Source organism: Ictidomys tridecemlineatus, chromosome 6, assembly GCF_052094955.1.
Source record: "Ictidomys tridecemlineatus isolate mIctTri1 chromosome 6, mIctTri1.hap1, whole genome shotgun sequence".
NCBI classification, from domain to species: Eukaryota; Metazoa; Chordata; class Mammalia; order Rodentia; family Sciuridae; genus Ictidomys; species Ictidomys tridecemlineatus.
The window spans coordinates 172231200-172254998 of NC_135482.1; the positions used below are offsets into that span (position 1 = coordinate 172231200).

Consider the following 23799-nt stretch of genomic DNA (forward strand, 5'->3'; position numbering starts at 1 on the left):
ACAGAAGATTTTTCTAGTCTTAACTGTCATCTTCCTTCTCCTAGATAATTTTCATTCTTGTGTCTAAAGAACTAAGTTCTAGAAAAAAATGATGAAATTTGAGTTCTCAAGACTCTCTTTTAAGATAATACTGCTGTGGGTGCTACACGGCAGTTGTCTGGCTAAAATTGTAGCATCAGGATAGTGGGTTTGTGTCTCTGCCACAAATTTGGTTGCTATGGAATCTTTCTCATAGGAAAATATTTGTCAGCTCCAGGTGGCTGGGACACCAGACAGACTTACTGATAGTTAGATGAACAGAGGCAATGATTTAGCAAGTTACAGGGTAGAATCTGAGAGAAAAACAGTCTCCAGAAACTTTGATGAAGTAGGCTACAGATGCTAGGATTGTGTTTTGACTGCTAGAAAATTTCAGCAGTTCTGTTACTGAAAGAGAATGGATAAGTCCATAGAAACAGGACATTGGTAAAACAGCGTTCTTTCCTATGGGGGAAAACATATTACATTAGAATAAGTGGATGTATTGACGCAGTAAAATTAAATTGCTATGTCCAAAGTGGTGACAAAATTAAGCATTTTAAGTGTTGGTCATTGACTTCAAGCATCTCTGTAGTACAAATTCATTCTCATTGAAGATGATTACATCCAGATAATGTTCTCTTCCAGTAAGAAGTGAAGAACAAAGGAAAATAAATAAAACACAGTTTACTAGAATCTCATAAAAGTTCTTGCATAAGAAGTGGAGAAGCATGGGAAAATAGGAGTTTTTTTAAAAAAATAAAAACAAGTTTTTCCTTGAAGTTCCTGCAAGATTGCAGTTCACATAACATATTGGTATGTGTATATGTTTATACAAGAGAGAACTGTCTCACCAGAAAAATGTGAATCAGAGTTTCTATGGTAGCTATGGTTGTTTTTTTTAGAATGACTAAGAGCATATATAATGTCTTATATGCTTTTATAAAAAGCAGTTTATCATTTATTTCTGAATATTTAAAAAATTCATTTTCACTTTCTCCAAAGAATCTTACATCTGAGGGTTGAAAAACATATTTTTTCATTTTAATTCTTTATCATTTTGAATTTGTCCATTCTTTATCATTTTGAATTTGTCCTACATTCTGCCCCACACTAGCAAAGCACATTGAAAATTGTTCTGTTAACAAACATGATAAATTTTTTTTGTTTTGTTTTTTGGGGTACTGGGAATTGAACTCAGGGGAACTCACCTACTGAGCCACATCTCCAGTCCTTTTGTATATTTTATTTACAGACGGGGTCTCACTGAGTTGCTTAGTGCCTTGCTTTTGTTGAGGCTGGCTGTGAACTTGTGATCCTCCTTCCTCAGTTTCCAGAGCCACTGGGATTATAAGCGAGTGTCACCCCATCTAGCCATACTTGATAAATTAATATCTAGTCCATATTGAAGCAATTTCCTTCTATAATAAGTACTTTAAAATATGTTTAAGTATAAATCTACTTTAAAATCTAGAACAAATGCTGATTAACCTTATTTAGGTATTCTTAGCATAAAATGATCCACATTTACAACATACATAAATCAGAGATTTTTGTTAAGATTCAGTCAAAATACTCTAAAAATTAAAATGTCAGTTCCATTAGCAAAGTGAATCTCATAGCAAAATATTTCCAAAATGAAATAGTAACCATTCCTCCATATTTATATTAAGATTTACTTACAAAAACTTTATTTAACACACAATTTTAAGGAAATGTCTGTTTTTAAAAGAAAAGTATATTTGTGGCTCAAATGTCACTAAATAAAAATGTGTTTATTAAGCATGGGCTGTGTTCATTGGTCTGTTCCTGTGGCTTTTCTGCTGAGTTTAGTCCATTAAATGTAAGTACATAGTAAGTCAAAAGGAACCTGAAAGAGTGTGTTTCGGGCTCTTGCTTCTAACTGCAAGAATTCTTTCATTTCCCCTGTAGAAGTGAAAATAAGCTCTAACAATCTTTGAGGTCTCTGGGATCATTCTAGACTAGTTACTAATAGAAAACAACAACATGAAAATCTCGCTTTACAGGAACATTTTTGCTTCAGCTCTGAAGGGGAAAATGCATAATCCTATTACACTTAGTTATCAGCACCATTTGAAATGCTGGCTGCCTTGATAATCACCATGGAGCCACATAGGACTTTGCTGGTAGATAGCTAAATTTAATTAATCACACAGATGACTGGATAAACCTCCTCATGTATTTTACTGGTCTATGTACTTTATCTCCCCTGCCCCCACAAGTTCAAGTTTTATTTTTTTTTTAATCTTGTCTTCCTGATGCAAGTACCGTATAGCAGCCAACAAAAACACAAAAACAGCAGCAAGACAACTCTGAGAAGCATAGTTTGGAAAAAGGTGGAAGGCGCTGGGCTCAGGCAGATCTGGGTTTGAATCCTGGCATTGCTGCTGTTCCTATGCATGCTTTCCTACTGCTGTGATTTTCTAATTGCTCATCTTAAAGTGGTGATGAAGAGGAAACAGCATACTGTAAAGAGCCTCATGCTGCACTTGTCCAGGCAAATATCCAGTAACAAACTGTTAGGATGATATTCTCATTGTTACTATTCCTCATCTCTTAAAACGCTCTTAGAGATGGATGGAAAATCTAGTGTTCCCACCTAGAGCATTCTGCAAGGCATCAAGACCTTTGGAAAAGCAATGCTTGATGATTCAACTTTTCCTCCTCTTCTTATCAATAACAAATTGCATTTTCATCAGTGTTTGCTTTGCCTTTTTCTACTACGCACTGCTACTATCTGGCACAGTGTTGAATGTGTGTGGCTAATGGATGATTGTGTAGTTGAATGAATGGAGAAATTACATAAACAATACTTTTCAGTTGCATTTTATTTATCATTTTTACTCTACCTTATTTCAAGAGGATTTGGAAAAGCTTTGCTATTTTTAATTTACTTATTCATATTATGAATGAAGAATAGAACTAGAGCAGAAGCTCTTGTTTTGAGTTATAGAAATCCTATGGGTGACCTTGGGCACATTACTTAACCTTCCTGAACCTTAGATTCTTCTCCATAAGATGGCAAGGGTAATATCTTTTAAAAGTTTCTGTGAGGATTAAATGAGCCATTGTACAAAAAGCACTCAGCATTGTGCCTGGCACATGATATAAACAATAACTATGCAGACAACTTTTAGCAGAATATTTGAACAGCATATACATATGAGAGAACTGAAAAAAAGAACCAAAAGGATTTTATGGGCCTTATAAAACCTCTCTCACATAGTTTATATCAAGAGAACCTTCCAGAATATGCCTAAAAAAATAAAAAATAAAAACCTGCATCATCTTAACAAATCAAAACCTTCAACAAATTCCTATAATATGTACATGATTATGATGAGCAAATTAAGGAATAATGGAAGCAAAGTTACTAATAAACAGTTTTAGCTTCTAAGTAGCATACTCCCTATTTAGTACATACTGCGATTATATAGCAAATGCTTATCTCTAGTCAAACTAAAAAAATACCTAAAGCCTTTCACATGCTCTAGAATTTTTTTTTTGCCTTTTTAATAATAAGCACTTAGTGAATTGCTCCCAAGTTTTACCATGTCTATTTGTACCTGACAGTGTATCAAGTGATCCAAGAACTTGTGAAAAACAGACACTCAAGTTCACAGACTTCTGTAACTTGATTTCAGAGCAAGCTGTCCAAGCCATGTGCATTGAGGGCCAGACTGCCTGACTGATTTGTAGTCTGGGGGTGCGGGGGGGGGGGGGCAGTCCAAGTTTATTTACCCAGACGTTTTAATAACTGTTTAATAGTAACTGGCTGTCTTTAAAAATGCAGTTTTATGCATCTCTCCAAACTCAGAATCCTGCTTTTATTCTCATTTTTATAGAATTATATTATACAACAAGAAGAGATCAGAAATGATACACTTAACAATAGAACTGAAAAAGAAAACCTTGTTGGGGTTGATGTCAGAGACCAAGACACAGATGTTGAGGCTGTGGTCTCTGGGGACTTGCAGCCTGCTGTGTCAGAGACCACACTATGAAATCACATCAACCATTTGGTCAGGGCTTGCCAACAATTCTTTCCCAGAAACCAAGTGTTAGACAAACCCACATTCATATGAGTTTTTCAGTTAGCATGGGTGTAGCCATTGTCTGCAATCAGATAGCCAGGACAAAAGGTGCATGGTTTATCTTCTCTAGAGTTCCAAAGTGGCATCGGATTCACAGATTTCAGGTGCTATCAGCCTAATACTCCATCTTACAAATCATAGAATTTTAGAGTATTCCAAGATGAAAGAGACTTCATCTTCCTTGTGAGAAGACTGAGATTATATGGAGGTCAAGTTCATGACAAAGGCTGCAGAGCTCCTTAGCTGTATCATCAGGTCCTTTCATTGGGCACCTTTTGAATGTTTAAGCTGTAACTTATTCTATAAAGTCTTTGCCCTCCACAGACTCTTTTTTTCTATTATTTTCTTCAAGAAAATTTTTATAATTATAGTAAAAATATTTGAAATATTGTGCATATAATCTGGTAACCCACAGTTGTCTAATCATCAAAGCTTCTCAATGAAAAATACACTTAAAAACCTGAGAATTATGTATATTATTTTTGACATGATTTCACTTTAATAGCTATTAATGCCATAACTTATTAAAATTAAAGTAAGCATACCTAGTAAATTGCCAAATTCCAAAGTCTTTTTTTGAAACCTGAGTACTATAATAATGCATTGGAATAACACTGAGTTTCAGTTTGTTTTTATTGTTGTTGTTAAAGGCTTAGATTTTTTAAGATTATTTAATTTATATTGGGCACATTGAGAAATGGGTACAATATTCCAACTGTATATCCCTTATTTTTGATCTGTCATGGTGGTAGTGCTAAAAGCCACATGTTTAAAGACATGGGGTTTTGATTTCTTGCCTGTCTCAGTAAATCCTCAAAATATTTTTTAACAAACCACACTTGGGTTATAATAAGCCCGAGCTTGCATGCACTACCCATGACAGAACTTATAGCCAAAAACTTATTCATCAGCTCATGTAAACTTACCAGGTGTTCACAAGATACTTAGTACAATGAGGAGGTGGTTTTGTCTTAGAAGGCAGTGGAAAACTAAATTTTAAAATAACAGTAAATCAAGAGTTAGTTTCAGGGTAACCATGTTAACAATAGCATTTAAAATTATTTAGAATGGGTTGAAACTGAGAGTAGGTGGGTTTTAGGTGGTACATTTCAGTCTATTAAATGTCTACCCAAAACCCAGGCTCCCTAAGGTAGGCCAAAAGATGGGGAGTGCACATAGAGAAAACAATCCTATAGATGGGAAGTTTAAGTGATCCAAGCAAAATATTGTACTTAGAAAGGTAAAATCAAGAAAGATGTCATAGTTTCTGATTTGAAAAATAATTGTGAATCAGGCACTGCTGAAATAAAAGCAAACTAACAAGTACTTTCTCCCTTGGAGAGAGGTTCACGTCTTCTACTCTCACTGCCTCTCTTTTTTCTTATTACTAAAAGTTGGTTATATACAGCAATTAAATACTAGTTTTAAAAGGTGCAGTCACTTTGGAAATTCCAGTCAAATTATACATGAGCCTGCTGTCACCTTGAAAATACACTAGAGAAATTTTGTAAAATTTTGATTTGTAACTTTTTCTTATGATTTTTTTTAGACATCCAGCTATGTGTAATGTTACTTTTCAATAATAAAAAGCAATGAAATGCAACATTTTTAAATGACAAAATAGAAGCATAAACACAGGCCTGGGACTCATTGACTCTCAGTCCCATTAACCATAACAATCAGTTTAACCAAATAGTCTTCATACTCTTAAGCCTATAAATCCAGTTTAGAATGAAAATAAATACAAATTTACAAAGGATTTTGTGGATTTAAGAAGAAATGTCTTATCACTTGTCATTTTCATGGATTAGTCTAACAGGCACAAAAACTTTCCACATGGAAAAAGAGAGAACAAAAAAATTTTACCCACCTACTACATATCCCTTGGGGAATCTGCCATTGAAGTGTAGAAAATTCCAAACTGCTTTTTAAATATATTTGAGTCTTTGAAACTGATGAGCAATGAAGCAAACCTATTCAGTCAACCAAAGTAGTTTATTAGAGGAGAAAAAATTAATCCTTTTCAAAAGAAGCTGTTTCACAATCTATCTTAGTGTGGTGCTGCTTGAGAGTTGGATATTAGTGTGGTGCTGCTTGAGAGTTGGATACCTTCCATGAAAACAAAGTGGACATAAAAGACAAAAGAATTGGGGAATAATATCAAGAGTGAGGTTGAGACACCATGTGTGTCCATGTGCGTGCGTGCATGACACATATATGTAATGACAGCAAAGCATCCCAGAACTTTTCCTGAGAATTAACTGTGCTCATTTTTACTTTGATGTGCCTATTCTTATAACTCATTCAACATTCATTATTCCCATAAATGTTGAATCCAAAACACACTACTCTTTTCCAGGAAGTATAGTGGCCACTGGGGATTCAATGTCAAATACAGCAGAGATTCCTGGCCTCAAAGTGCTTATCGTCTTAACCAAGAAACTCTGATTCACATTCTGGGAGACTGAAAAACTGCCAACTCCACATGTAACTCCTCAGGTCACCTGGGCACTGGCACACCTATTGTTGGCTAGAGAAGTAGAGTGCTAAAGCCCATGGCAGGCTCACCCATGTACTTTTGGCCAGAACTCCTTCAAGTGGCCTAATTACTGGAGATGCTGAGAATCTATAGTCCATGGGTGTTTGTTAAATAGCTAGCTTAGTTCGTTAGATGAGTTTTTCTGTCTTTGCCACAACATTATTTAAATCTTAATTTAAATTTGAATTTAAAATTCAAATTTTAATCTTAATTTAAAAGAAATTCATAGTTAAAGTATCCTTTTGTTGAAAAGTGATCTGGAAATCTAAGATTCATACAATACTTCCATTTTATTAATTTATAAATTAATAGTTAATGACAAATGAGGGTAGGCGTCTCAATAAAATGCATGGCCATCCAACCACTTTCTTGTTAGTAGGTCTCAGGTTTTTTTGATTGGGCTTTTCATAAATCTAAGATTGATGAATTTGCTTATTTCTTTTGCTCTTCATTCTTCCTGAAGTTGCAAATAAGCAGTGGAAAGGTGAAGAGTGCAATAGAGATCCTGAAGGTAAATCAAATATTAAATAGTGCACAACTCAGGTCATTACTATAATGACAATAATTATCTTCTAAAAAATCAAGAGTTGGCAGCACTTGGCAACTCCCCATCTGACTCTGATGTTCACTCTCTCCCTGCCTTCCTGGCAGCTTCCTGCCTCCCATCATTCTAAATCTCATCACATCCTTTGGTCACGACTCTTACAAAAGTTTAAAAGACAGGAAGTGACTCAGTGGTTCCCTCCAGGGGTCAGGTGTGTGGGTAGTAAGAGTAGGGAATTCCAGATTAGACAAGTAACCCAGATGGGAGGGTGACTGGACTGGAATGTCAGAAATGACACTGACATCAGCACAAGAGATCCTCCTCCACTTTCCCAGACAAGTATCTCAAAAGGCTGCTGTGAACTATTTCCCACCTATTTTCACAACAGGACCAGAACAAGGAAGTGCCAACATGGAACCTAAGGAGAATGGTTGTCAATACTTGAAGAAGAGTTTCATTTCAGATTTCTGGCAAAATTTATTGAGAGTTCAGTTGTACCTGAGGTTTAACAAATAGAAGCCATTACGCCAAAGAGAATATTAAAACTTAGAATTTGGTAAATCTAAGATGTTTGTGTGTGTGCTGTTTTGGGGATTATTAATTTCAAATATCCTAAATTTGCTACCACCATTATTATGTTCTAAAATGAAGTTATGGAATGCATAATTAGTAATGTAAATAGAAACCACACTTGACATTGTAATGTTAAAATATTCCAGAGGCGCTGTATTGTACTTTTTGTACCAAGGAGGGAGAAGTCTCTTAGAAACATCATCTTTGCTACTTTTAGTCAACTGTGGAAGGTCTTGTTTTATTCTGTGGTGCTGTGGATGGAACTCATGCATACTAAGCAAGTGCTCTACTATGGATCCATAACCCCTCCCTTCAGAATGTTTTTAAAACTGTACTTATGGTCTAAAAGGGAATTTAAGAAAAGTTTTGGAAATTTGAAACAAACGATTAACCATTATTATTACAATGTGACTCTTAAACTGTTTCTTTATGAGTAGAGAGTTCTGTTTCCTACTAAAAGACTGTTGATAATGTGGATCAGTGGAACATACTCCACATTACAGTTTAGTCCTGTCCAGGGATTTAATTCATTAGAAAGTATGCGGTTCTTTCTATTTCAAATGGAATCATTTCTCTGTGGGACTTTATTTCACTTGAGACTATGATGCAAATCCGTGGTGTTCTTTTTTATGTGAATGAAAACAATGAGGAGAGGAAGTGTGGAGGCTTGGAATCTCAGCTGAGGCTCCCAGGTCACTAGGGAGCAGGGAGGCTCCCCTCCACTCTTAGTAGCCGGAAGCCGGAGAGAGGATGATCATCTGTGCCCTGCTCTAAATTTCTCTGAGCCTCTGTGCTGGAAGCTTCCTCCATTCTCCAGGCAAATATTAATCAAGCCTTGTTGGGGTTCTATGCATTATCCTGGTGCAGAGAATGCAAAGACAATGGCTGCGGAGGGAAACAGAAGAGCAGAATAAACTGAAAATTCCAGCTAGGGTAAGTGCTGGGTCAGAAGAACATGGAGGATAGGAAGTAGAGAAGGGAAAGAAGAGAAGGACAAACTTAGCCTTGTGTGAAAAGAGTGGTGGACTTCTCAGGAAGGTAAAACTAGACCTGAGAAGTAAAGAGGCAGAGGGGAAAGGAAGGGTAAGAATCAGCTTGTCAGATGAAGTAGGAGAAGGCCATTCTAGATAGAGGGAAGAGAACCAGCAGAAATGAGATGGGGTCCCGGGTGGCAGTGCAGTTAGGGAACCTCGGGTTGGTAAACATTACTGGATAACATCACTGGTGTCCCTGGCTTTCAGGGCATGTGGATACAGAACAACATGCCCAACCTGTGCTGAGCTCAAGAATTACATGCCTTCCTTGGACATTTGGATTTTACTTTGAAGCGGTTTCAGAACTGTGAAAGATTCTAAGCAGGAGAGTGGGTGATCAGATTTGTGTTCTGTCTCTGAAGTTATTTCTTTACATGGTATCAATTGCATTCTTGAATAAAATGCACAAGATCTCCTGCTAGTTTATGGAAATATATTCAAGAACATCTTTATTTTCAAGCCACTTTATGTTGCTGAGCAGAGATTCTGCCTTCATTCTGTGATCTTAAGTTTAGCAACATCAGCATCCATTGTCTGTATGTCTCTTGGTTCTTTAAGATCAGACATCTGGGTCTGCCGTACTGTCATCCTGGCTTGAATGGAATCAGAATTTGCCTGGTACATGGGGATGCTATTATCAAAAGTAGATGAATAGATCATCTCTCTAAAAGCAAGATTTGTCTTTTAAATTTATATCTGAGCTTCTTCAATGAGGCAGAATGCCCAGGAGTCTTCAGAAGATAAAGGACAGTACATCTTCTTGAAGTATCAGTGTTTCTTAAATTTGAAGAAAAGTTTTTCTGTATTAAAATAAGTGTTAGCATCTTATATTCCAGCTATGTGTAGAAGGAAATGTCAGATAAATTCACTGGAGGTAGACTTTTATGTTCGGGTATGTCAGTAGAAAGAGGTGAAAAGCATTCATTTCAGTTTAAAGTCATAGCTTCAATTGCCACAGTGAGTACAACCACCAAAACTTGTACTGAGCCCTTATTTTCAGTTAATTCACTGTGCTCAGACTTCTGACCTACAGAATGACACGGAAGTTTTAGTCACAGAGCACAGATCAAATGACAATTCAATATGGCCAGAGGTCATAGAGTGGGGTGACCAGAAGTGCTAGAAGGAAGTATCTGACCAGCTATACCTTCATGGAAGAAGCTTTGTCTAAGCAGAGTGGAGGATCTCCTAAGTAGGCCTAGCTGGTTTAGTGGCCAATTACATTACACATTTTCCTTTGCTCCTGAAAATCAAAATAGTCAAACGGAATGTGGTTATGTTGCAAGGGATGGGAAGCATTAGTCTAATTAAAAGCATCCCACATCTCCACTTCCTCAGGGAGGCCACTGTGGACTGGCTGACTGATTGCCTGAGAGGTAGGAATGGGGCAGCTGAGGGAGCTGGATTTCCTCCAGGGCACATCCTAGGACATGTGGGCAGTCTAAACTCAACTAGTCTCAGATCCACACAGAGAGGACCTAATCCTTTCTTGTCACCAGAACTGCCCTCCTTTTCCCGGGCCCTCCAGACTGGAAATGACTCTGGACCAAATTTGACTTCCAAGCACTATTCCAAACCCACATCTGGAAAACCTCTAGGCTACAGGAGATTTCATGTCATTGATTTGTTATTGATTAAGGCTGGGGCCTGGCACTCAGCCCAACCTCAGCCCCAGCAACAGTAGCAACAGACTTTTCAAATAGAGTGGAACAGAAAGCTATGAAACCTGGCATATGCTCCTCTCTTCCTTAAATCAAACCAGGAAAGGAAAAAGATAGCAAGAGAGATTTTTCAGGGGGTACAATGTTCCTTCTCCAAAAACCTTTGACCAGAAGCATCTTGGAGGTTCTTTTCCAGAAATTAGTCAAGGGGCCACTGTTCGTTCTGGCTGGAGATTAATGAAATGCAAGAAAAGTACTTCCCAGCTCCTCCTGAATTCAGCACGCATGGAGAATGCTCAGACTCCACGTGCACTGCCAGATACTTGTGGTACAAAAAGTGACTAAGGCAACTTCAGCCCTTGAAAAGGTTGTGATCTCATGGAGAAGGCAGACATGCAATGAGAACATTCTAGGATAATGTCATGAGAACTTTTATAGATATATAAAAGGCCAAGAGAAAAGCCAGGCCAACCTGGGATTCAGGAGATAATGTCTAGGCTAAATCACAATAAAAGGTAAATGAGAGTAAGCAAAGAGAAAAGATGTAGAAAGAATGTGACAGATGAAAAGATGAAGGACAGGAAGCAGCCAGAGCACAAGCACAGGATGTGGAACAGCAGCCTGGGGCTGGGGAGCTCCAGATGTGAACTCCCAGAAGCTGGCAGCAACTGAGTCTTGGAAGCATTGCAGGCCACAGTGGTGGGCTGGCACTTTGTTGTGCAGATGTCAGGGAGGCATGAAGGAGCTTTCAGAATGACCATAAGTTGAACTTAAGAGATGCAAGAAGGGCAAGAACAGATGCATGGAGACCTGTTAAGATTGTTGCAGTAGTCCTGGGTACAACATGAGTATCTAAACCAAGATGGAAGAAATAGAGTTAAGGAGGAGAAAGGGAGATTGAAAAATATATTAATTAAGCATAGTCACCAGTCCCTGGTGCTTTGTAATAACAACATTGGGACCGAAAAGGGGAGGAAGATGCCCCAGGTGTTAGACTCATAGAACCCTGTTGAGTTTATTCATTTTTTTTAACCAGATGCTTCTCATATCACCAAGTGTTATCTACAGCTGTGTTCTTTAAATGAGGGAGCAAAAAGTCAGGTAGTGGGTATGATCAGCAATTTTTGATGGGACCGGATAGGACAAAAAATGTCAGATGGGCTTGCATATATAAAATACATGCAACAATGAACTATTATTTTGTGAAACTTTGTTTCAGTCTGGATATGTGTAAGTGTGCATGTGTGGGTGTGGGCATATTCATACTATATGAAATGTATTTCTTACATTGACCACAAAAAAAGAGTGGGGTCAGAACATTTGAAATTACTGTGGAATTCTTTTCTATTGTCGTGACTCAACTCTGAATTATTTTCAAGTATGAGTATGTTCCAGTCAGGTTTGATCATCTTAAAAAGGTGACTTATTCCTTTATGAGAAAACAGGACAATCTTTTTTGCTGTTATTCTTTCAAGACTAAATCTTGCAGTTCTCTGTATGCTTGGGATTTCCAAGGATTGGATAAAAAGGGACAGGAAATTGGGAACGGAGCCAGCAGAAATTATTATCTCAGTCAATGCCAGGACAGTGTCAAATGTCTTGCCCTTCAGAAAAAAGGAATAACATCAAGATATGCAAAGACCCTCCTGCCCAAGGATATCTACAAGCATGTACCCAGAGATGAAATCATAACTGGAATGTTGTGATTTCATTTATGTATTTCTTTTTTATGTATTTTCATTGAGGGCTTTACAATTTGCAAATTCTTTCATATTTTCCCATGTTGAAAATAGCCCTGTGAGTTTAGAGGGACCTTAATATTCTGAGAGATGTTTGCATGTTTATTGGCCTACAGATCTATAAATATTTTTCATCTTAATATAGTCATTCATGCATTTAGTCAACATTCATTAAATGATAACCATTTGCAAAGCTTTAGGCTAAGAACAGGAGTTGTAAAGATGCAATCTGGCTTTCAATCTGATAATGTGTACCTGCAATATAATAATTTAAGAAGATGCAAAATCTGCATATTTATTCAAAAATACTTGCAGTTTTACCTAGGACATAGTTACAGAATACCTGTGCCATGAGTGTGTGTCTATGTGTGTATGTGTATAAGATAGAGATATTATTTATCTGTCTGTTCTAAAATCAAAATCTGATAACCCACAGGGAACAGAGTAGGACAAAACTGGCACTCTTTTAAGCCTCCAAGGTTTATGAAGTTTTCTTTCTTGGGCTAAATGTTTAATATGTTGGAGGTAGGATAAGCATACCACTTGATGAAAGCTAAATAACCTCAAGTAGAAAAAAAGCTCGCATTCAGCAATGTTTGTGCACAAAGGGCTCCCTGGGCCCTGAATTCCACACAAAAATCTCAAGTTAAGAACACTTACATCATGCACTAGCTTGAGCAATACAGATTTCATCTGTTTTCAAAAAATTATGTATCAATATTTTATTTTTCTTTATTTTGTGAAAACAAAAGGTTCAAAGAGGACTAAATTTTCTGTTTAGCATTAGGTATAATTTGAGCAGTCATAGACATTAATTATAATCATTTTAAGCATAAGAGCAGTCTTTGCTTTTAAATGTAAGTGATTTGAAATATTTAAATGAATTTTCCAATTCCTTTCCCACAAAGCAGATCCCTGAATACACACCTAGGATGTTTTTAATAATGAGAGTGACCTTGGCAGGAAGCTTACCTGGAAGATTCATGATCTCTTGAGATCAGTGACCTTGGGCTCCACATTAAACCCCCAACTTCTCCCAGTCACTAATCCACAGGAAGCCCGTATCCTTCACACACAGTTAACTTATTTGTTCAGGTTTTTTTTTTTCTCATAATGTGGAAAAATAACCTTTTGAAAACATTTTCCTTAATGAAATCCACATGTCTGATACAAATTTCTTTCCCAAGTTTCTGCTATGTTTAGTTATGTTTTAACACATCTTTGACCTTGGCATCTCCACATATCAGGCACAGGATGGCTAATATTTTACTTATTAACTGGTGAGCATATCGTATACGATAATCACAAAACAATCTTCCTCAGCCTAGTGTTCATATCCCAAAAGTAACAGCCTTTTAGGATAAGGCCCTTATTGCCACCTTCAAAGTGTCACATTTCATTTATGACTCTCACGGCATTGTGTTAAATAGCATTGCATGGTGTGAAGCATGGCTTGCTTCATTGTAGAGCATCATTTAACAGAAAGAGTATAACAAAATGTTCTGTAGAAAATGAATTGCCTGTTACATATTTGTCATAAGAAGAATCTGGATGCAGGTTGATGGGTACTCATAGCCCCAAGGTTGTCCTGCAGGCAGATGCAAGAGCTAAAGAATCTAATGCCAGGAAGGCACAAGGTTCTCAAAAGTCCAGGTCTGAAACAGTGGGCAGAAAAGAGTTGTCTACAGTGAAACATTTGGCTAACCAATTAGCTCAAATCTTTCATCATCTGCCAGGTTGTTGCTGCTCACCTTATTAAAAATGCCCCCTCTTGCTACCAACTATAGGGGGCATTGTCCTTCTCTGGGGAGCTAGTAAAGCCTAGACCTTTGGTTTTCTTGTTCAACTAAGAGACCTACAGGGCAGGACCTGGCTGCCCATGGCCTTGCATTCTCCCACAGTGTGTAACAGCAGGGTTTCACATCAGGGGCACCAAACAGATGTCTCTTGAATAAATAATTAGACAAATTCCTCTACATATAAAGGTCAAATGAAGAAGAACTGAGTGGGAAGTATCAGAGATCAGGAGAACCACTATTTTCTATTACAGAAAAATAAGAATAAGCACCTTTACCATAGTAGGAGTAGCATAGGAGCTCCAGGTGTGTGTCTAATTGCATTACAGTGAGGTGATCATTTAATTCTCATGACAACTCTCTGAGATAGGTACTATTGTTTAGTCCCACTTAATAGATGAGGAAACAGGCCTGTCGAAGGTAACCTACCTAACCTCGAAAAGATACATGAGAGGTAGAGCCAGAATTTGGACTTGGCCCTTGCTTGTAATCACTTCATTCTGTGTTGCTTTTCTTGTATCCAAATAGTGTACTTATTATGCCCTCAAATACAGAAACATTTTCTAGATAAATTGACAGCTTCTCTTTAAAAAGTTAATATGTAAAACCCAGTATTTGTATTCAATAGGAGAAATGACTAGAGTTTTATTTAAGTACTAGATATGCCACTAGTTAAGAGCAAAATGAAATTAGAATACTTCTCCATTTAAAACACCCCTTTGGGCCAGCCTCAGCAACTTAGCAAGGTCCTAAGCAGTTTAGCAAGATCATGTCTCAAAAAAAATTTTTTTAAAGGGGATACAGCTGGGATATAGCTCAATCGTCAAGTGCCCCTGGGTTAAATCCCCAGTAACAAAATATATTAAAAAAAATGAAATTTTAAAAAATTCTCTTTGTAACAATAATATTAACTTTGCATAAAAGATGAAATTGTCTTAAGTTGTGCTTTTGACGAATTTACTGGTATTATAAATTTGGGTTACATTGTGCTTTTGATTATTTAAATGATTTGAGGAGTCATATAGACTACAAATATTCATCCAGTCATTAAAACAATGTGTAGAGTTTTTCTTTATCTGGTCAGTGTGTTTGTTTTGTTTTCCAAGTACAACCTTGGTACTTCAGCAATCAGGAAGTACCAGTTTGTTGCATAAAGTGTACTGCATCTTTGAAATTGACTAAATACTTATACAGGAGGTCAAAGACAAGTAAAACAGCTATTACATAAAATCTCCACTCTTTAAATACCTAAGAGGTCCAAAAAGGAAGAAGTGGGAACATGGTCCAAGATCTAACCTTGACTTTGAACTTCCTGACTTATGTTAGTTTAAGACATCCCTGTAGCATCATTTAAACATAGTTCTGGTGTATGAATAAACTTCTACTTGGAATTTCCTTTTTGAAGTTTGCTGAGAATATAAATCAAAACCATCTGAGATGCGTTTTAATCCAGAATGTAAAATAACATGAGAAATGTCAACTCAGAAGTAGTCCCTGAAATACATTCACCAGGATGCACATTCTGAAGAAATTCTTTGTTTAGAATTAAAGCCTCCAGAGAACTGGATTATTTTTAGCCCATGATTATAGAACCCTTGATTGATTTAAAAAAAAAAAAGATATTTTTAAAAGTAATGGAAGTAGGAATTTACTCAGTCATCTAAAATGTCTGAAAGGACATCTGTTGGTATTGTCAAGTGAAAAAGCAGATTACAAATCTATTTAAAGATTATTATAAAGTAGATAGTATACATGTACACACATCTTCATAATAAGAGTATGAGAGACTATGTGTATGCCAACTAAAAGTTCATCTTCATGGGGATTATCCCCTTTCCTTTTTTTCTTTTTTCTTTAGTTTATCTTTTTACTCAAAATCAGAAAACCTAAATCACAATCCTCCCTTGGTATCATAAAAGGACTTATTCCAAGATACACTTCCGAAAACACTTAGATCTATGAATGTTCAAGTATAGAAAATGGGTCAATATTTGCACATAATCTAAAAACATTCTCCTATATCCTTTAAATCATCATTTAATGACATGTAACACCTAATGCAATGCAAATGTTATGTAAATAGTTGTTGTACTGTGTTATTTGGGGGATAATGACAAGAAAAATTATCTACACATGTTCAATATAGACAAATTTAGTTTTATGAGTATTTTTTTTATCTGACATTGGTTGAATCTGCAAGTGTCGAACTGTCACCTGCAAGTCTGGTATGTTGGCCCTTACAAAGAGCCAACTATGTATTTGGTTTTAGAAAATGAGTGTATTGTCTTTACTTGATAGCCTTCTTGTTTGTCACATTGCCTTATTTGAATGCAGCTGAAACCTAGTGCTGTCCCTTGCTGGGTGGTCTGGAGTTGGATCTAACAGATTTGAAGCCTACACACTACCTAGGATTTAGTGTCATCCTGTAATTAGCATCACCAAAATTTTCAGTAGTGCCCAATTGCTGGTACTTCAGTAAAGGAAGAATCTTTGGTGGGTTCAGGATGTGGTTTAGTGATATAGCACTTTCCTCACATGTGGAGACCCTGGATTTAGTCCTCAGCACTGCAAAAGAAAGAAAAGAAGGGGAAAAAAATGGATATTTTCAAATTGCTGGTTCAATTTTTGTTCTCTCGTTTTATGAGTACACTTAAGCCTTGGTTACAATATGTCTGCATAAGTGAATCTCAAGTATAGATTTTGCTACTCCTCTATTAGATTTCATTGAAAGAGGAATGTGAAGTCACTTTCTTCTCAAGTCTGTTCTTAGGGAAAATTATCCTGTTATACTTCTTTTATACCTGAATTCAGAGAGTATTTGCATAAGCATATTAGCCAAGACCAGCCAAAACTACATTAGGAAATTTGTTATGTCTCCCAAAACAAGAGAATTAAATTATATTCATATTATACCTCCAATTAGAATTAGTTGCATATTTACATGAAATATACACCTGCTATTTTCTACTTTGTTCTCAACTTAAAATTTGAAGAGGACCAAGCTGGGCAGAGTGGCACATTCTTGTAATCCCAATGACTGAGGCAGAAAGATTGCAAGTTCAAAGCCAGCCTGAGCAATTTAGCATGGCTCTAAGCAACTTAGTGAGACCTTGTCTCTAAAAAATAAAAAAAAGGCTGGGAATATGACTCAGTTTTCACATGTTCCTGGGTTCAGTCTCTGAAACCAAAAAGAAAAAAAAAAAAAACTCTTTTTGAAGTGGCCCAATTAAGATTTGGGAGTAATGATTTTTAAGGCCTAAAGAATTCCTGAGAATTCAGAGTTATATACCATACAAATTGAACTTCTAATGTATTATAAACATTTAAAACATTTTATAGCTTAGGTAATTTTTATTTGTTCCAATTAGTTATACATGACAGTAGAATGTATTTTGACACATCATACATAAATGGAAGTATAACTTCTCATTCTTCTGGTTGTACATGATGTAGAATCACATCAGTCATGTAATCATATATGTACATAGGGTAATAATGTCCAATTCATTCTACTCTCCTTCCTATCCCCATACTCCCCTCCCTTTACTTTCTTCTGCCTAATCCAAAGTACCTCTATTTTTTCCTACCCCCCTGCCCATCGTAAATTAGCATCTGCATATCAGAGAAAACATTCAGCCTTTGGTTTTTCAGGATTGGCTTATTTCCATGTAGCTGATATTCTCCAGTTCCATCCATTTACCAGCAAATTCCATAATTTGATTCTTCTTTAAGGCTGAGTAATATTCCATTCTTTATATATACCGGACTTTCTTTATCCATTCATCTGTTGAAGGGCATCTAGGTTGGTTTCATAGTTTGGCTATTGTGAATTGAACTGCTATAAACATTGATGTGGCTGTGTCATTGTAGTATGCTGATTTTAAGTCCTTTGGGTATAAACTGAGGAGTGGGATAGCTGGTCAAATGGTGGTTCCATTCCAAGTTTTCTAAGGAATTGCCATGCCACTTTTCATAATGGTTGCAAAAATTTGCAGTCCCACCAGCGATGTATGAGAGTACATTTTTCCTCACATCTTTGCCAACATTTATTATTGCTTGTATTCTTGATAATTGTCATTCTGACTGGAGTGAGATGAAATTTTAGATTTAAATTTTTCTAATTGCTAGAGATGTTGACCATTTTTCATATATTTGTTGATTATATTTCTTCTTCTGTGAAGTGCTTGTTCAGTTCCTTAGCCCATTTATTGATTGGGCAATTTGGGGGGGGGTGTTGAGTTTTTTGAGTTATTTATATATTCTGGAATTAATGCTGTACATTTGTTGCATGGGATACCTCAGTTGACATTAATATCAATATGCCATATGATTAGATCCCAAAAAGACACAAGTCATCAATGAATCATCATGTCTGTTGGAAAAAAGGGTTCAACAGTTTCCTGCCTCTTCAGTGGAGAGCTTGAATTCCTCCACCTCCAAACAGCTTGAGCTCTTTGAACTACTTGAACTCATTTTTTTATTTCTTTCTGTGAGGAATATATAATGTTAGTATCTACTAACAGATTGCAAAATAAACATTCTATTACTCAAGCGAGCAAGCCTCTAAGCTTAGCAATCTCTTTGGCCTTAGGAAAGGTAGCAGAATACAACAGTCACTAATATGCCATTATGTAAAAATGTGAGTATGTAACAGATGTGATTCTGCAATCTGTATTTGGGGTAAAAATGGGAGTTCAAAACCCAATTGAGCCAAATGTATGAAAGATGATATATCATGAGCTCTGTAATGTTTTGAACAATCAATAAAAAAAGAAAAAAAAGTTGAATAATAAAAAAAATAGGGAGAAAAATAAATTAGTAGTTAAAAACTAATAACAACTTAATTTCTTGAATATGACCCTTTTTTTCTGGGAGGGTGGTATGTGTTTAGAAAATCATTCAGCCATCTTCATTCAGCAAACACCTAGAAAGCATTCCAGAAATCTGGCAAAGACATGTTGAAAAATTTCCAGTAAATTTTTCATTTGCAATCTGAACCAGTACCAAGAAATAAAACACATAAACATATAAGGTTTTTATATATAGTCAGATAATAAAAGTGTTTCTATGTTGTACAAATATTTTACTGTATTTAATTAAGCAAAAAAAATAGCTTTGATTGATTAGGTATGATGATCACAAAGAAATCCAATGCAAATCCTCTTCAGGAGCTCTAGTCAAGTCCTATCTTGCCATGCCAACCCTAGGAGAAGAGAAAGAATTGAAGGCGCTTGCAGGATTCTTTGAGTCACTTTATCCTAACAGACTCTGTGTTCCTTCTTTTTGCCTACATGACAAGGTTTTCCCTGATATCATGGAAGTTTCTGGTGTATTTAAAGTATCCAGAGCTATAAGAATTGAGCTAAGCAAATCAAAGATCAGATAACCTTCTTCAATTGCAGACATTCAGGTATGTTTGGAAAGAGGCACAGAGGGGTTTCAGTCCCTAAAACCATTCATAATTATTTTTTAACATTTTAAAAATAAAAGTCTTAAAGCAATGTAGAATGGAAGAATACCTCCCAGAAGTCAAAGAAACCTGACTTCCTAATAGTGGTAGAGTTTGTTCAAGGCAATTGCTTTTCCCTAGGCAAGAAATCAACATGATAAAGGGTGAGTACACAAGGCCCCTGCTGATGCTGGAGCTTGTGAAGTTAAAGCTTCCTTATAGAAGTTAGAGTTTCTGCTCCTGAGAGCCAATCTCAAGCCAGCCACACTGAAGGCTTATTCTTCACCTTTCCAAAAGAAGCCAGAGAAGATGAATTAGACTGAGAGCATTTGCAGACTCTAATGCTCTCAAGAAGAGTTACTAGAGATTATTGTCTTGTTAGGCCAACATGGAGGCACTTTGGCCAACCCTTACAAATTCTGGTGCTTTTCTATCTGAATCACTTCTCTGGTCCCCAGCCTTGCATTTCAGTTGAGAACCTCTTGGGAGTTAGTGGTAGGCAGAGGCTCCACAGCTTCCAAAAGCTTGGGATGCTCCTGCGCTTGTATATGCATGCAGCCTCACTGAGAAATACCACAAGCTCCTGATGGGAACAATCTGTCCCAAATGAAAGGGGAGAATAAAGAACTACTCTGCCTCATGGAAAACTTGAGTCAAAACAATCTGGTCAGAAACTATTTGGCTGCAAGAGTGTATATTTTCTTTTTTCTTTTTCTTTGATATTGATTGGAGTGGGGGGATTGTAATTATTTTTTCTTTTTAAGTACTATAAGGAATATGGGTGTGGAAATTAACGTTTATATTCCTGAGGAGTTTCCTATTCAATTGCAACTGGACTTTTCAGTTTCTGTGGTGCAAATGTGGGTGCATATAAGAGATGAGTGTGAAAGGGTTGTTTACAATATTTTCTGAATTTGTATAAGCCATGTATGTAGGCAAGGAAGCATAATTCCAGGCAGAAATTAAATAATGAGATTATTTTCATCCATGCCACACTGACAGACATGTTCCAGTAGTTTCAAGTTTAAATAAAAGCACATAGTGTCTTCTATATGCTTCACCTATGGAATGAATAGCTGGCAGCTGTGTTAAATTGGCTTGCCCGAGATCATGCCCCTCTGCAGACTCCATTTCCACATTGTGGCGGCATAAAATGATGGAAGTCTATTTCATGTTCACATTCTATTTCAGAAGCTCATCTGCTGTGGCTCTTTCCCTGTGTCATCAAGCTCAAGGGATAGCCTCAACCTAAGACATGCTAGCTTCGTGATAAAGGGACAAGAGGCTGGCTCAAGTCGGAGTTGGGCCTTGAAATTAGCAGAAGTTACTTATGTTCACATTTCATTGGGAAAATTGGGTACTGTGGCCAAGCCTGATATCAGTGGGGTAAGAATTATTTAGTCAGAGGAGAGCTGTGAGTCATATGGGTACTACAAAGAGTAGGGGATTATTGGAAACACATAAGAAAAAAAAATATGTTTAAGAAAAAAACACATTTTAAAATTTTAAATGTAATAATTAATTTATAATATATTCAATGTATATAAGATACTCTATTTCTATATTTACATATATATGACCCACACCCTACATTATACAATATATTTCATACACCCACACACACATAATTTTCCCAACCAGGCTGAAAAAGAATGATTAAAAACAATCAGTGAGTGACTAGGAAAAAGCCTACTTCTCAGAGTTAGCTTGCTCCAACTCTTTCACTCCAATAGAAATTATTTTAAGTGATTAGATTTGCTGAGTCCAACTCATAGAAGATATCTGAAGGCCTGAGAAGTAAGACTAATGTTAAGAATTGTTGAAAGTATATTACGTCTTAGTGTGTCTGTGACTCTTGCTTTGGAGAGAAAAATATACATTCCCCATCATGCATCTCTGTCTTGATTGAATACAATTATGTGTCATCGTGAAATGTGCATATATGTCTCTTCCAGATTTCTTCTTCCTATGGTTATATGCTTGCTGACAATAAGGTATTCTGTTATGCATCAAGAAAAACAATGCTTTAAATTATGGAGAAATAAGATGGCTGTTTAGAAATTGGCTCAATGTTCTGAATATTCAGTAGTTGATAATATTAAATTTATTCTAAATAACCTGCATTTTAGCTCCTTTTAGGAACTTAGAAAGAATGGAAAAGATATGCTATGCATGTTAGGAAAAAAATTATACTTAGCATACATTTAAAACTTACTCAAGCCTTTTACACATCAAAACAAAAGATATATAATTCAAAAAATGCAAAAAAAAAAAATTAAAAAAAACATTCTGACATCAGGCCATGGAATCTAAACCAAAGTCCGTTACTGTGAAAAGGCCAATGCTCCACCCTATACCTGTAATTAAGGTTATGAAACTGGGAAGAAGGATCATAGTGTAAGGTTCTGTGTAATAGTAATGACTGCACCATTCATAGCCTTACATAGATAGGATGGATACCCTGGCGTTGACTTCACAAAACTGGCCTAGGTATGGCCAAAGAAATGTATCTCCAATAAACAGGGACTTCTGAGAAATTCCCTCTGAAGACAAAGGATTCATTGCCTTAAGCAGAACATTAATAATGAAGCTAACTCATCCATATGAATTATCGTAAACCAACAACCATGAACCTGTTGAAATTTTAATACCTTTGATATACTTTAATAGTGGTAATTGCATCCACTGCAGACATCTTGTGGTGGCTGAGTCACCCTGCAATGCTCATACCTGTCATCTTTCAGGAATAGGGTGCCCACCAAGTTAACCTGCTCAAATGAAAAACCAAAACACTCTTCCTAAGCCTACTTTTCTAAATCACATGAAGATCATGCTGTCTCCCCTCCCCAACCCCCACTTCTCTTGAGTACTTTTAATGAACATTTAAGAAAAAGACCTACTTAAATTGGAGCCGGTTTGTCCTTGAAAATTCAAGATTTGTAAAAACAACATATGCCTGTATGTGCTTGCACAAACTTACACAGTAAAGCAGATTCCTTCTAGCCAACTAAATGTCTTATGATAATAAATTTTAATTTGGTCCTGATTTGAATTTTTGGTCATTTAGAATACCCAATACCTTTGGGTTAACTGTGGAAGAATGTATTTGCTATGCAGAGAATAATATAAACCAAAATGTACTTAAAATGCTCAGCTAGGAGAACACACTGTTCTGAAGCATGCCAGAAGCACCAGTTTAAAAATACAATGAGATTGTAACTTGAGACACAGCTTGCAAACCTGGCCTGCAAATTTTCTGTGCTCAATATAATTCCTTACTTGACTGAGGTTCTCCTGAGCTCTGTACATTCAACTGTTCATATCCAAAATCACTAAATTAACAATTCTTTAAAGAATTCTTGAAAGAAACAGGGTGTAAATCTCACATGGACTTCCAGCCTTCAGCACTGAGAAGGTCTTGCTGAAGTATTTTTTCTTGGCTCCCTTCATGTTCCATCCTCCCAGCAGTAAAATACAATTTGGCGTTATTCAAAAATCAAATATTTAAAAAATAAGCATCATTCCCAAAACAAAGTAAATTTTCTTTTTTTTTTTTATAAACAATGTCATTGTATGGGAAAATATTCACGATGTATAATTATGTAAAAAAAAAAAGCAGTCAACCTAAGATATTATTACCATATTACCACTTTGACAAGATACATCAAATTATGTGTTAGTAATGGGACAAGAGTTGATTTTTTCCTTTTATTGTGACTTTCAGAATTTTCTTTTATAAGCTTTTAAAATTGAACATGTATAATTAAGAAACATGATAATGCTTTGTAAAAACATATCATTGGCCCTGGTATGTTTCCTCCGTAGTGGCTTTGTTCTCATGCCCATAGGAATGTCCCCTCCCTCAGGCTCCAGTGAGTTAGCCTCTCTTACCAGGTCTGTCTTTGAATAAAGGTAATGTCATTTTCTGAGCAACTGCTGTCAATCAGGTTCACATTTTATTCTAAACAACTGGCTTTCAATCACATAAGAATCTAAATTGAATACAGCAAATTTGCTCCTAGGTTTAGGTAAAAGCAACTGAGGCAAAACAGTGATTTTGCCTCAAGTGGAATGGCAGACAGGTGGCAGGAAATTGTGCCTAGCACCAAACCACCTACTGAATTTGTGAGTAAACCAAATGAAAAGGATTGCTTGGTTTTTGTGCAGATCAAGCCACCAAGTGAAAAACTGTGTGTGCCCCCTTTCAACCAGTTGATTTCATTCCCAAATGACTGTTGACCTAAGGTCCCAAAGCTCCTTAATCTTCATAGACTAAAGGCAGAGAGATGCCGCTTAGAGAAGCAGGACTTCTCAGGTGGGTAGTGGTTATA

At 36.4% G+C, this 23799-nt stretch overlaps 1 protein-coding gene across 9 annotated transcripts in view; it reads left to right on the forward strand.

The window, feature by feature from the left end:
- Stard13 (StAR related lipid transfer domain containing 13) overlaps positions 1–23799 on the forward strand; it is a 473503-nt gene that overhangs the window by 388774 nt on the left and 60930 nt on the right. Inside the window, exon 1 of one of the 9 annotated variants that reach the window (XM_040281611.2) lies at positions 8568–8722. The exons of the other annotated variants lie outside the window; for them this stretch is intronic. The gene's annotated coding sequence lies outside the window, so the exon portion shown is untranslated. Of the gene's footprint in view, positions 1–8567; positions 8723–23799 lie in introns of those variants that run through there. 9 annotated transcript variants of the gene reach the window in all.